This window comes from Amblyomma mixtum, chromosome 2 (assembly GCF_055824585.1).
Source record: "Amblyomma mixtum isolate Tamu chromosome 2, ASM5582458v1, whole genome shotgun sequence".
Taxonomy (NCBI): Eukaryota; Metazoa; Arthropoda; class Arachnida; order Ixodida; family Ixodidae; genus Amblyomma; species Amblyomma mixtum.
The window spans coordinates 143,526,181-143,540,192 of NC_143013.1; positions in this window are offsets into that span (position 1 = coordinate 143,526,181).

Below are 14,012 nucleotides of genomic sequence, written 5' to 3' on the forward strand. Positions count from 1 at the left end.
CAAGCCCCAGGAAGTGCGACGCCTGGAGGACTTCCAATAACCGCCCTCTGTGCTTCCATTGCGGCAAAGCCGCTCATGTACTTCGCCACTGCCCGCACAGACGCATCGGCCTGCGTGGTTTCGCCATCGACGCCCCACGACCATTCCCCGGCCAGCGACCACGGGAAATTGACGACTACCTGCGCAGAGGGGAGTACGTGTCGTCAAGCCGTCTTTCCCGCTCGCCGTCTCCGTCCACCGCACGTTTTGCATCACCGGGTCGCAGCTACGCCGCGGCTGTCCGAGGAAGGTCCCCTAGCCCGCGTGGGGGAAACTAAACAAACCAACCTGTGGAGGTCAGGTTGCTTGCCGAGGAAAGGACGAAGATCCTCCAGCGACCACGCCGTTTGAAGACGCCGCACCTACTACGCCAACGACGCATGGAACAACAGCCTCGACCACGACGCGATCCGCCTTCAAAACGACGCCGTCATCAGGAAAAGCTTCTACCACACGCCCCACCTACAATTCACATATCCGACGAAGCCGTGACCCGACGCCGAAGACGACATGCAACGCCAGAGCCAGGACATCCGACTTAGAAGTCGTTATCGACGGCCGAAAAGTTACCGCTCTAGTCGACACAGGAGCCGATTATTCTGTAATGAACGGACCGTTCGCTGCGCAGCTGAGGAAAGTAACGACCGCTTGGCACGGCCCACAAATTGGCACCGCAGGGGGCCACCTCATTACGCCATCAGGACGATGCACAGCGCCAGTGACTCTCAAGGGACATACCTATCCCGCGACCTTCGTAGTGCTACGGCAATGTTCCCGCGAAGTGATCTTGAGCATAGATTTCTTAATGAGCATCAGGCGATCATCGACGTGCGATCCAAGATGATCACAATTTCCACGGACAAGGCCATCCCGTCGATGAGAACGCCGGAACATCACGTTGCGCTCATTGTCCTGGAGGAACAAGAGGAACAAGAGGAACAAGGCGCCACGGAAGCGGATAACACTGAAGCCATTATCGAGGGGAACATGCAGTTGCTTTTCGACCGAGGAATCGGCATCGCCAGAGGCATCGCACATTTTCGGAAAGGACAAGCCGAAGTACTCCTGACAAACTTCAGCGAAGAATACCGGCACGTTAGCAGAGGAACGACGATTGCTTTCCTCGACAAAATATCCGACGTACGAGACTCATTCGCCCTCTCCGATCCATCCATAGAAGATTCACCTGACCAAGAGACCTCGCCCACTTTCGACATAAACCCAGCCCTGCCCCGGACCAGACAAGACCAGATCCGCAATCTCCTTCGGAGGTACAGCCAGTGCTTCTCGTCGTCGCCAAAAGTCCGACAAACGCCAATTGCCAAACATCGCATTATAACCGACCAGCACGCCCGACCTCTCCGCCAGAGCCCCTACCGAGTGTTGCCGCGAGAACGGCAAGCCATCCGGGACCAAGTGGAATAAATGCTGCGCGACGACGTTATCGAGCCTTCAATGAGACCCTGGGCGGCACCTGTTGTTCTAGTGAGACAGAAAGACGGTGCACTTCGATTCTGCGTTGATTACCGGCGCTTGAACAACATCACAAAGAAGGACGTCTACCCCCTCCCTCGCATCGACGACACACTGGACCGGCTCTGCAAAGCCAGGTATTTCTCATCGATGGACCTCAAGACCGGCTGCTGGCAAATTGAGGTCGATGAAAGAGATGGCGAGAAGACCGCATTCATCACTGCAGATGGCCTCTTCGAGTTCAAGGTGATGCCATTTGGTCTCTGTTCCGCACCAGCGACAGTAATGGATACAGTGCTGGAGGGCCTGAAGTGGCAGATTTGTCTGGTATATTTAGATGACGTCGTTGTCTTCGCCTGGAGCTTTGAAGAGCCCCTGAAAAGGCTTCGAACAGTACTAGACGCAATCAAATCGTCCGGGCTAACCTTGAAAGCAGAGAAGTACCACTTTGCCTATGAAAAGCTGCTGTTTCTAGGCCACATTGTTAGCAAGGAGGGAGTACGCCCAGACTCGCAGAAAACAGCTGCTATCGCAATGTTTCCGCCAACGGCCGATAAGAAAGCTGTGCGCAGATTCCTCGGACTGTGCGCGCATTACCGTCGTTTCTTCAAAAACCGTTTGCGCATCGCCGAGCCACTGATCCACCTGACAAAGGCAGATGTGCCATTTAAATGGGAAGCGCCGCAAATAGAAGCCTTCAAGGAACTTCAGCGCCGTTTACAGACCCCACCGATCCTTGCGCACTTTGATGAAAACGCCGAGACTCAAAATTCACACCGACGCAAGTAGTGTGGGCCTAGGCGCCGTCCTCGTTCAGAAAATTGACGGAGTGAAGAAGGTCATCTCGTACGCTAGCCGTTCCCTGTCCAAAGCCGAGGCTAATTATTCGACAACTGAGAACGAGTGCCTTGCCATGATCTGGGCTACGTCGAAATTCCGCCCCTACCTGTACGGACGACCGTTTGATGTTATTGAACTATTGATGGATGAAACATATCTCTGCCATGAGGCTTTCTCAGCACTGCGGCGAACGTACCGAGCTTTAGCTCTCGCCTTTTTAAAATTTAAGAGGTTCTCATGTGTCGGATACCTTCGAAACTTACCCCGAGCTCTATTTTGTTGTTTTTTTGCTTCCTTGCAGTCTTTTCTCCACCACACTTTGCGGTTTTGTGACACCACTCCTGAAGACTGGGGAATAGCTAACTGTGCGGCAGTTACGATACAATTTGTGAACAATTCGTTTATCTGGTCAATGCTTAAATTATCTAAAACTATGTATTCTAAAGTTGCCTTAACTCTAAAAAGTGACCAGTCAGCGAGATGAAGCTTCCAACGTCGCGGTTTAGTTGAGATGATTTGTGGTGCAGATGTTAAACTACTGCGTACTGGAAGGTGATCACTGCCATAAGGGTTGTCCATGACATCCCATTTAAATCGTTAAAAATAGATGGCGATGAGAAAGCTAGATCGAGGGAGCTCATCCCTCCCAAGCTTGGGCAACAATATGTCGCTTTTCCTGTATTTAAAAGACAGATATTATTCGAGAGGATAAAATCTTCTATTATTTGGCCCCTCGAGTCACAGCGTTCGCTTCGCCAGAACGCTGAGTGAGCGTTGAAATCACCAACTACCAGGAATGGCTCCGGTAGTTCATTTATCAGGCCTTCTAAATCTTGTAATGTTAATGTCATGTGCGGGGGAAGATATACAGAACACATGGTTATGGTTTTGTAGTTAATGACGCTAACCGCAACCGCTTCCAGTTTTGTGTTAAGATTGATTTTTTTTTTGCAGGGACACCGCTCTGAGTGACAATTGCGACGCCTCCTGAGAGCCTGTTGGTATGCTCGCGATCGCGTCGGAATGTTTTATAATGTCTCAGGATATTTGTATGTCGTGGACCGAGGTTGGTTTCCTGAAGACAGAAAGGTACAGGAAGCATTGACCCAAGAAAATGTGTTATGTCATTGTAATTCCTAAGCAATCCTCTCCAGTTCCATTGAAGTAGGAAAGTCATGTTTATGTTTTTGGATGAGAACTGAAGGGATTTACTTGTCTTCTGGTCCCGTTATCGGGGTCCTGTCTTTTCTTCGCTCAAGAGAGCGATTCCGCCGATGCAAAGCGGGCGGATCGGGAGTTACCTCCATCACCTCACTGGAGGTGCTGGAAGACCGCGGGGAAGCCGCGGATGTGTTGGTGTCAGGCCTCCCCCGACGGGGGGAAGTCCTGCGGGATGCTGACCCATGGGCCGGCACTCCCTGGCTTGGAGTTGGCAGAGCAGCTTTCGCTGTCCGTGCCTGGGGCGTGGGGATATGATGGGGATATGATGGGGATAAGAAATGGGGATATGATTCGTGCTTGTTTTTCTTCACAGTTGCTGTGTATTACGTGAAACTTTGTGAATGACGGTTTCTTTTTCGCGAAAAATTCTGTTGCCTCGTTCCGCCCTATTTTGAGAGAGCGATCAGGTTTGGAAAGGGGGTCATGGTTTTTCGGTCATGGTGCCAGCCACCCACCATGGAGTCCAACAAAGGGACGCGACAGGAACTTGAAAGAAAGTCCTGCCCACGCCAGCTGTACACCTTAACTATAACCTAATATGACCCAACTCAGGGTAGTTGGTCACACACGGTTAACCCTCGCCGCCAGGAAAAAGAGGAAAAAACGAATAAGAGAGGAGGATACAGGAAAGTTGTAAGAAAGGAAATAGGAAAGTGAAAGATAGAGGGGCGGACAGGAAAAGGCGACTGCCGATTTCCTCCGGTCGGGTCAGGCCGGAGGTGCCGTCTACAGGAAGCTGGGGCCAAAGTGGTGTGTTGCCTCCGCCGAGGGGCCTTAAGGGTCCAAACGCTCGGCATCGGCTCAACCACCAGGATCCCCTTTTCCCCGGACACGGCGATTCCACGCACGGCTAGCGCGGGTGCTCGGGTCCGTGGTGGCGCACTGCCCACCATCATCCCCCTACGGAGATGTCCCTGCGGATGCTCGGGATACCCCGTGGTGTCGCCACTCACCAACGTCTGCATGCTGCAGACGCCCCCCTGCGGGGATGAAGTTAAAAAAAACCAAATAGTACTTTAGGTTTTTAAGCTCATAAAAAGTAAAGAAGCACATGCCAAGGTGTTTCTATTTTCTGTACCACCACTCCAGACTCTAAACTTCTTCAAAATTTGAAAGAGGCAAGATAGTTAGTTAGTTAATTAGTTATATGGGGTTTTATGGTGCATAAGCAACTAAGGCTATCATGCGCCAAACACAAGGTTAGATGATGTTTTGTTAAGTGTGTAGAGGTTACATTATAATAGATTTAAAACATTGGCTTTCTTTAGAAACTTACAAGCAAGTGAAAACTCGTCAAGTGTTTGTTCGCCTAAAAGCAATGCGGCATGAAATGGAATGTGTTCATTGTAAAATACCGTAAAAAAATTTTTTGTAAGTTCGTCGAGTTGCGAACAAATGTGATTTACTATGAGTTCCTCAACACATTTCACACAAAGGTTTGTCTTTTTTTGTTAATAAGAAGTTATGGGTGATGTGTGTGTGACCTATGCGTAAACGACATAAAATTACTTCGATAAAACGTTCTTTATGGCGGCATGATTTCCATTCTTTTAAAATGGGCTTTATGGTATGCAGCTTGTTGTGTCCTTCATTATCCCAAGAAGCTTGCCACTTGGCTCTTAGTCTCCTATGCACTAACTTCATGTAATCCTAGGAGGCAAATTCGCATGTTTTATTTCCATGGTTCTGGCTTGTGCAGCACACATGTCGGCTCTCTCATTATCCCTAATGCCAACGTGATTGGGAACCCAGCATAATTTTATAACATGTTTTTGTGTTGTGATCTTTACTATGTTGTGTATGATGCTTCCAATCATTGGCTCCGTGGCATTTTTGGAGTTTAATGCTGTAAGGACGCTCAGTGAATCTGTATAAATGATGCTGTTTTTAATGTTTTCATTTGTTATTTTCTGTACCGCAACACTAATAGCATAACACTCCGCGGTGAACACTGTAGCACATGAGGGCAGTCGTACTGCATTTTCATTTTTTCCTTGTACTACTGCACTTCCTACATGGGCATGAGTTTTTGACCTGTCAGTATAAAATGCAGTGTAATTTCTGTATTTTTCTTGTAGTGCTAGATATTCTTGTATTATATGGTTGTGCGGCGTACAGGTTTTACTGAGGCGTGTTAGTGTGACGTCACACACTGTGGGGAGAGTGTACCATGGTGGTAGCGCTTCGTGTCTTCGGGCAATATTTTTAATTTCGTTTAGTATGTTCAGAGCTTGGCATTTTTCTTCGAAGCGCAAGAGCAACGGCTTAATCGCGTGAGGCTTGTAGTTGAAGAGTATTCGGGATGGGCATTTCGTGACAATTGGGTATCATACATGTTTGGGCTGAGAAAGGATTTTGAGGATATATGTACAAGTTAGTGCAGTTCTTCGATCTTCTAAGGAAGGTTCATTCGTTTCCACATACAGACTTGCTATTGGTGAAGTTCTGTAAGCACCGGAAGACAACCTTAAACCAAGATTGTGAATAGGGTCCAGTCGTTTTATGTAGGATGGTCTTGCTGAGCCATATACTATGGACCCATAGTCTAACTTAGAGCGAACCAGAGAACGGTATATATGTAACAGGCATGCCCTATCAGACCCCCAGCGTTTCCTTGACAGTAGTTTCAGTACACTGAGGGCCTGGGAAGCTTTTTTCTTTAGGCTGTTTATATGTGGCAAGAAAGTGAGCTTTTTATCGAAAGTTACCCCTAGAAATCTATGCTCTTGTTTGACAGGTAATGGGGTTTGGTTTAGATATAGTGTGGGGTCGGCCTGTAGGCCTCGTCTCAAAGAGAACAGAACCGCTACTGTTTTCTGAGGGGTAAATCTAAATCCGTTTCTATCTGCCCAGGTAGCCAGTTTATTTATTGTTATTTGATTTGATTTATGGGGTTTAACGTCCCAAAGCGACTAAGGCTATGAGAGACGCCGTAGTGGAGGGCTCCGGAAATTTCGACCACCTGGGGTTCTTTAACGTGCACTGACATCGCACAGTACACGGGCCTCTAGAATTTCTCCTCCAAAGAAATTCTAGCCGCCGCGGCCGGGATCGAACCCGCGTCTTTTGGGCCAGCAGACGAGCACCATAACCGCTCAGCCACCGCGGCGGCTTATTTATTGTTATTTGTATCTGTCGCTCACAGGCAGGTATGCTGGAAGACGTGCATGCTATTTGGAGGTCGTCTACGTAAACTGAGTACATTATGGATTTTGTGATTACTTTTCCTATGGAGTTCATTTTGATGATGAATAAGGTCGCGCTGAGGATGCACCCCTGGGGTACGCCAGTTTCTTGAATAAAAGTGTTGGAGAAGGTTGCACCTAGGCGGACTCTGAACGTACGGTTGCTTAGGAAGTCGCTCAAACAGCCCAGCATCTTGCCGCGAATACCTAGGTCCGCTAGGTCACGGAGGATACCGAACCTCCAAGTGGTATCGTAAGCCTTCTCCAGGTCGAAGAAGACCCCGATACAGTGTTGGTTGTGGATGAACGATTCGCGAACTGTGTTCTCAAAGCGAACGAGGTGATCGGTTGTGGAACATGTCTTTTTAAAACCGCACTGGTGTATATCTAAAAGTTGCTGGGACTGAAGTATGAAGGTTAGTCTGATGTTTAGAATGCTTTCTAATGATTTTGCTATACAGCTAGTGAGTGCTATTGGCCTGTAACTGGTGGGACTAGTTGGTGGTTTGCCAGGTTTTAGGAAGGGTACTATGATTGCTTCTTTCCATGCTTGGGGGATTTCTCCACTCATCCATATTTTATTGAAAAGTTTTAGGAGAGCCTCTATGGCAGTCTCAGAGAGGTGAGGAAGCATGGCATAATGTGTATTGTCTGGGCCTGGTGCTGTCATTTTACCGGATGTTAGTACTGTGTTTAGTTCCTGCATTGTAATAAGCTGATTGTAGTCTTCGTATATGCATGTTCCAATGGGAAGTTTTTATTTTTCTACTATTGTTTTGTGCTTTTGAAATGTTAGTGTGTAGTTCGATGAGCTTGAAACTGTGGAAAAATGCTCACCCAATATGTTGGCCTGCTCTTCTAATGTTGTTTGAGTACCGGAAATGTGAAAGGAGTAAAATTTCCAGTGAATTTCCGCACCTGCTCCCACATTTTCTTTGATGATATTGAGCTTTTTATGGAGGATATGTACTGTTGCCATGATGCCCTTTCTGCGTTGCGTCTAGTGTATCGTGCTTTGGCCCTAGCCCTTTTGAATATGAGCAGGTTTTCTGCAGTGGGATATCTGCGAAGGTTGCCCCAAGCCTTGTTTTGCAGCTTTTTAGCCAATGAGCATTCATTTGACCACCAAACTTTATGTGTTTTTCGTGCAATTTCAGACGTTTGTGGGATGGCTTCTATTGCTGCAGATATTAAGCATGTGACAAATTTTTCATTTATTTCTTCTATAGTAAGGGTTTCGGCATATTCTTTTTCTAATGTGGCCGTCGTTCTGAAAAGTGCCCAATCGGCGAGGTGAATTTTCCATCGCCGAGGCTTCGTAGGGAGGATGACTGTATCTGATGTTAGCTTTAAAACCGTAGGTAAGTGATCACTTCCCCGGGGGTCATCTAAAACATCCCAAATAAAATCATTAAAAACAGATGGTGATGCAAATGCTAAATCGAGGCAGGTCATTTTTCCAGAGCTGGGGCAGCAGTACGTAGCTTTTCCCGTATTCATTAAACATATGTTATTCAAAAGAATAAAATCCTCGATGAGCTGACCCCTGAAATCAGTATGCTCACTTCCCCAGAATGAGGAGTATGCGTTAAAATCCCCTATTATTACATATGGCTCTGGCAACTGTTCCAGAAGTTCTTCTAGGTCATGCATTGTGTTGTGTGGTGGTATGTACACAGAACATATTGTTATTGTTTTATGGCTAATGATGTTTACTGCGACCGCTTCTAAGTTCGTCTTTAATGATACCTCTCTTGCAGGGACATCGCTTTGCGTAATGATAGCGACGCCTCCTGAGAGTCGGCTAGCTTGTACTCTGTCTTTCCGGAAAATATTATATTTTTTTAAGATGTTTGTGTGCTGTGGCCCAAGGTTCGTTTCTTGCAGGCACACAGCTGTAGGTGCCATTGTTTTGAGCATATCGGTTATGTCTGTGTAGTTTCTATGTAGACCTCTACAGTTCCATTGTATTAGATACGCCATTGTGATAAGTTCGGGATTGGGGAAAGTTACTTATTCTCAGGAGAAGTGATTCGTGGTTTCCCTTTTTTCTCTAAGGAGTCTCGCCGCCGCTGCAGCGGTGGCGAACCAGGAGTTAAATCCGTTGCCACATTCATGGCGCCGGATTTCCGCGGAGACGCCGCGGATGTGTGAGTTTTAGATGTCGGCGGACTTTCGCTGACATCCTTCTCCTCCACGGTGGACGTGGAGGATGCTTCTTGCTTGCGATGGCCTTGGCCTTCACATTCCTCTTTTTTGTTGGCACCGCTGAACCAGTCCCTGCTCCAGCGGCAGAGTCTCTTGGGCCAGCAGGCGCCTTCTTAGAGGAGTGGGGCGACAGGTCCAGTTCAGCAGAGCTGTTCTGGGTGTCTGTCGCCGAGGATGCCGCTGCTGAAAGTGGGGCCTGAGGGCCTCCGGCGAGTATCGCGTGGTCTTCTCGCGAAAGTTTCAGCCCTGTGAACTGTACCACCGACTTCTGTGGTGGGGACTTGGGTGTCGACACCAGGTCCACCGGATAGACCTGTGTGCCGACAGAAACTGAAGGCGGCGGCGGTCCCCGCGTCACCGCTTCAGAGTATGTCCCTTGTTTCTGTTGGAAAGAGACGCATTTTTTTGCCTCAAGGTAGGACAGGTTTTCTGTGGTCTTCAAAGTTATAATTTGTTTTTCTGTTTTCCAGACTGGGCACGACCTGGAGTACGCGCCATGTGCGCCATTGCAGTTGATGCATTTTGGTGTGCGTTCGCATGTTTCTTCTGTGTGTGCGTCTTCCGCGCATGTGACACAAGTGGGTTTACCCCGGCAGGCCAACATGCTGTGTCCAAAGCGCTGGCACTTGAAACATCGTCTCGGATTCGGTATGTATGGGCGGACTTTACAATGGAGGTATGCGGCGTGGATGGAGTCAGGCAAAGTTGTGCTATTGAAAGTTAGTACAATGTGTTTGGTCTTGATTTCAGCATTATTTCTCCGGATGGTTATTCGTCGGGCTGCTATTACTCCCTGTTCGGCTAGTTCTTTTTCCATTTCAGCATCGGTACTCTGTAGGAGTTCATATTCAGATATGACGCCCTTTGAGTGGTTCAGGGTGCGGTGCGGGCTTACCTGCACGCTCATTTCTCCAAGATTCTGTAATGACATTAGTTTGGTGCTCTGTTCTTTTGTGTTTATTTCTACAAGGAGATCTCCGGTTCGTTCCTTTTTTGCTTTGTAGTCTTTGCCTACACAACTTTTTAGGGTGTTGGCGATGACAAATGCAGATAGGTTGGCTACCGGTACATCAGTGTTTGAGTGAAGCATAAAAAACTTCGCAAACGCTTCTGGCTTCTGTGGACTTAGTTTCTTCACATCAGTGCGACCCCTTTTCGGGGGCCGATCAGATTTTTTTGCAGATTTTTTCATACGGCATGTACTGACTAAGGGTTCCCAATACTTTGTCGCCTCTGATTCACCCTTATACACAGAGGAAGGTCCCGGGACTCCCCGCCTGGTAGACAGACGAGGAGCCCATCGGCCGAGGATTGACCACTTCCTCGACCGCCACCGTTCAAGGTTTCTTCCCTCCACCTTTCAACCTATCGCCACGGTACGGATGGCAGCTTCGGTATGGGGGCTAAGGGTCCGTGGTGGCGCCAAGCACCAACACCTCTTTACACAAGGTGCCCCTGCGGGGAAAAGAGGCAAGAGCTGGAGGGCTTCCATGCTTGCTGAGGGCACTGCTTGTGCATTTCCTTGAGCATTTTGAGGACGTTACACACTTTCTGCCAGATGATCAATTTTTTTCTCCTACCTTTGCCAGCATTTTTAAGCCATTTTTCAGAAGCCCTGATACAGAAATGCAAAAAATTAAAAAATGCACTGAAATAACGACGCAGCAAAAATGAGCTGCTGCCTAGAATTTCCTAATTGACCAAATTTTAGTTATACTAACCCAGGAAAGCACCGTAACAGAGAAGTAACCATGTCCACTTGCAATGTTGGTTACTCTTCCAAAATACGTTGCATATTAGATGGTGATTGCAACTAAGTAGAGGCACAAGTGTTCACCTTGTATCCCACTTTCCTCTTTACCAGGCGCTGCCGACACTACTGTACTTCTAGGAGCAGGGCAGGCCGCAAAAGGCATCTGCTGCACAGGCTTCAGAGCAGCTGCAGGCGCATGATCACTGCTGTCAATGCTGTCATCGCTAGAGATGAAAGATGTCACCTTCCTCTGCCTCTTGTTCTTTGGCACTTCACTGCCACTGTCATCCTCAGACTCTACAAGGTTAAAAATGGCTAAAGTCATTAGTTATTTCAATAAATAAGTGAACTGGTAAAGTAATGTTCATGAACAGTACCGAAGCATATAACAAATGTAGGACTCAATGAAGCATGCTTGGCAAACAAACTTCAGCAGTGGTGGAGGCTCACCTGCCTAGAGGAGCTTCTCAGTGGGCCTTCTAACCCTCTTTTTCGCATGCTCATCATCCGTTGTGAGATCAGAGACTTCTTCAGTTTTTTTTTCTTTTTTTGGCTTCCCAGTAGGTCGCTACATGCAAGGATTTCAGTATTTAAAAACCGACCACACTGAATGGGGTAGCTAAAAAGCAATTCAGTAAACAACACAGAGGTTCGTAAAAGCAGCTCTGACATGCGATTAATAATAATCCGATTACAATACAAAGGTAACGCTAATCCCTGAATCAAAATTTCAGAATGTTTTGCCATTTCATCTGAAAAGTTTATAACACTGAAATTACAAACCCAAGCAGTGCTCTGCAGCTCAGCATGCAATACCCAAATCTGAGGCATATGAAGTGCACAATAAATAAATAAATAAATAGAATAATACACTAACGAAAGAAGACATACCCGCTTAGCCCAAGACGCAGCATTTATGGGCTGTCCATGCTTCTCCTTGCTTCTTGCAACTTTTTATTGCACTTCGGCATCGGGACGGATTCCTGTACGGCAGCCAAAGTGCTTCTTCATTTTTAACCCAAGCTTTGGGCACTGCAGCCACTCCGTCACCGCTAGAAAACTCTACAATGAAAAACATCCTGCGCAAACAAAACGTGATTAGTTAGCATGCCAGCATACCAACAGGCCTAACTGCCAAAATAAAGGCATTTCAAACTGGCAAGGATAGAAAAACAAAGTTGAGGAACGCTTCATAGCTATTACAACTTGCTGAGGGCTAACTGCTAAGAATTTTTGCGGGCGCTAAATTGCATTAAACGGCCGCGCAGACTAATGAAGCAATATAAGCTAAATGCATGCCGATTTAAGGTTTTAGCATCATGTCGCGATTCTCAAATAATGAGTGAGAAGAATGTTGAACATCGTAACGATCTATCTCCACCATGTTTTATGCGTGGGCAGCATAGCAACGTTATGCTAACATTGCAATAAGAATTTTTGTCGGAAAAAACACGCAGAAACGCGGATGCCATTCAACCGCAGCGGGAAATAAAAGAAGTGCTTAAATGTATGGCCACCCGTGAACGACAGCATGCAGATTTAACTATGCCTACGAACTAAAAACAGTGCCTTCAAATCAGTAGCACAAGTATAATATGCACTCACCTGTAAACTATTGCACAGCCCCGAAAAGTCAAAGACGTCAGACCCTCGTGCTACAATGCGATCGATGCAACTGCAAATTGAGCGCGCGCACATGGTCACATGGCCGCTGTTGTTGTCCTCTGTGGACCGTGCTCATGACAGCATTTTTTTGTCCTGTACATGTAAAAACATCTGAATTGTAAAAAAAATGTGTGTTTAGTATTCAGTACTTTTATTTTTAGCTATATTTCTGTCGTCTAAATATGTTTTGAGTTTACTGAAAAAAAAAATATTTTAACATTTTTTGGCTTAGGTGGTTTCTATCTTAGGTAAAACGCAGCCAAGCCAAGCCACACGGGCACGCAGTCATGGCGGCGACTGGCAGCTGCGCTGCAATTTTGTGCTGACGAGTGCATAGCTAGGTCGGTGTGTGACATAGGTGTTTTGAAAGTGCTTCCTATCGTTTCTTTTCTGGTACTCCTCATGCACAAGCCTACCTTCAGCAAGCGCTCGCTTTGCTTGCACGCGAGCCAACTTCAGTGCATCATAACTAGCTTTGTGTGGATGTGAATTGACACTCACTGTTCCCGGAAGAAGCAGAGGATTAAGCGACGCCTCGTTGACGTTGGAACTAGACAAAAAATCAGGCGCAGAGCAAGCCAAGTGGCAGCACTCTGTCAATCTGATGAAGCTGCGATGCAGCCAGAAACGTCCACAAGCCGTAATGCACTGGAAGCAGACGAAGAACCTTGCGAGACTGAGTGTGTGTCTCACAAACATGGGTCCGACGACAACACTATCAACAATGAGGAATTTGTGTCGGCACTGCCATTAAAGGGGCCCAGAAACACAATCTTAGTTGACTGTTCTGCCTGTTGATCGCATACAGGCAGATACAATGGAGCTATTAGCGTCGGTAATACCGCGTATATTCAATTTTTAATATTTTAATGTCCTCCCAAAAACAAATTCATGGCTCTGATAATGTCCCCACACAGTGGCGGGTTTTAGCAGCGGATATGACATCACCTGGCGCGAGCTGACGATTGGACAAATAGTAAATATACTGCAAATTGTGTGAATAAATAGAGACACATTTTGTCACCTGTCGGTGTTTTATATTAGATCAACAAAAACAACTTGTTCGTATTAGATAAAAGCCCTGCAACGCAAGTAAAAAAAAAATCCACCACCAGGGGCTCTGGCATGGAAGCGACGCTGCCAGTCTCAGCAAAAACGCGTTACAGAGAGCAGGCACACTGGGGCCGTATTACGGTACTGTCAAATCAAAAACTTGTCAAAAACTTGTCAATTAGCCTCGCCGTGGCCGCGCTCCTATTGGTCGGCCGTGGCCGGCGGCCATGTTGCTTTTTGCGTCATGGGTGGCTGTCGTTCACATCGCAAACATGACAGAAGCGATGACATTGCACACCTAATTATGCAGGCGCAAATTCATGTTTTTTTTTTTTGTGATCGCCTCGAGAGGGTCAATTTCACCGTTGCGTTTATAGCAGAAAATGGAGGCGGCCGCAGCGGCGTATGTGGCTATAAGACTGAGGCGACTGCGGCAGCGCGAGCAACAGCGAAAGAGGGCGCAAGAATACGCATTTCACTTGCCAGACGAGCTGTTTCGATGCCTTTTTCGACTGGAGAAGCAGATTGCGGAGTGGCTGTGAGACGAACTCGCCGATGAACTGGTGCTGTGTGCA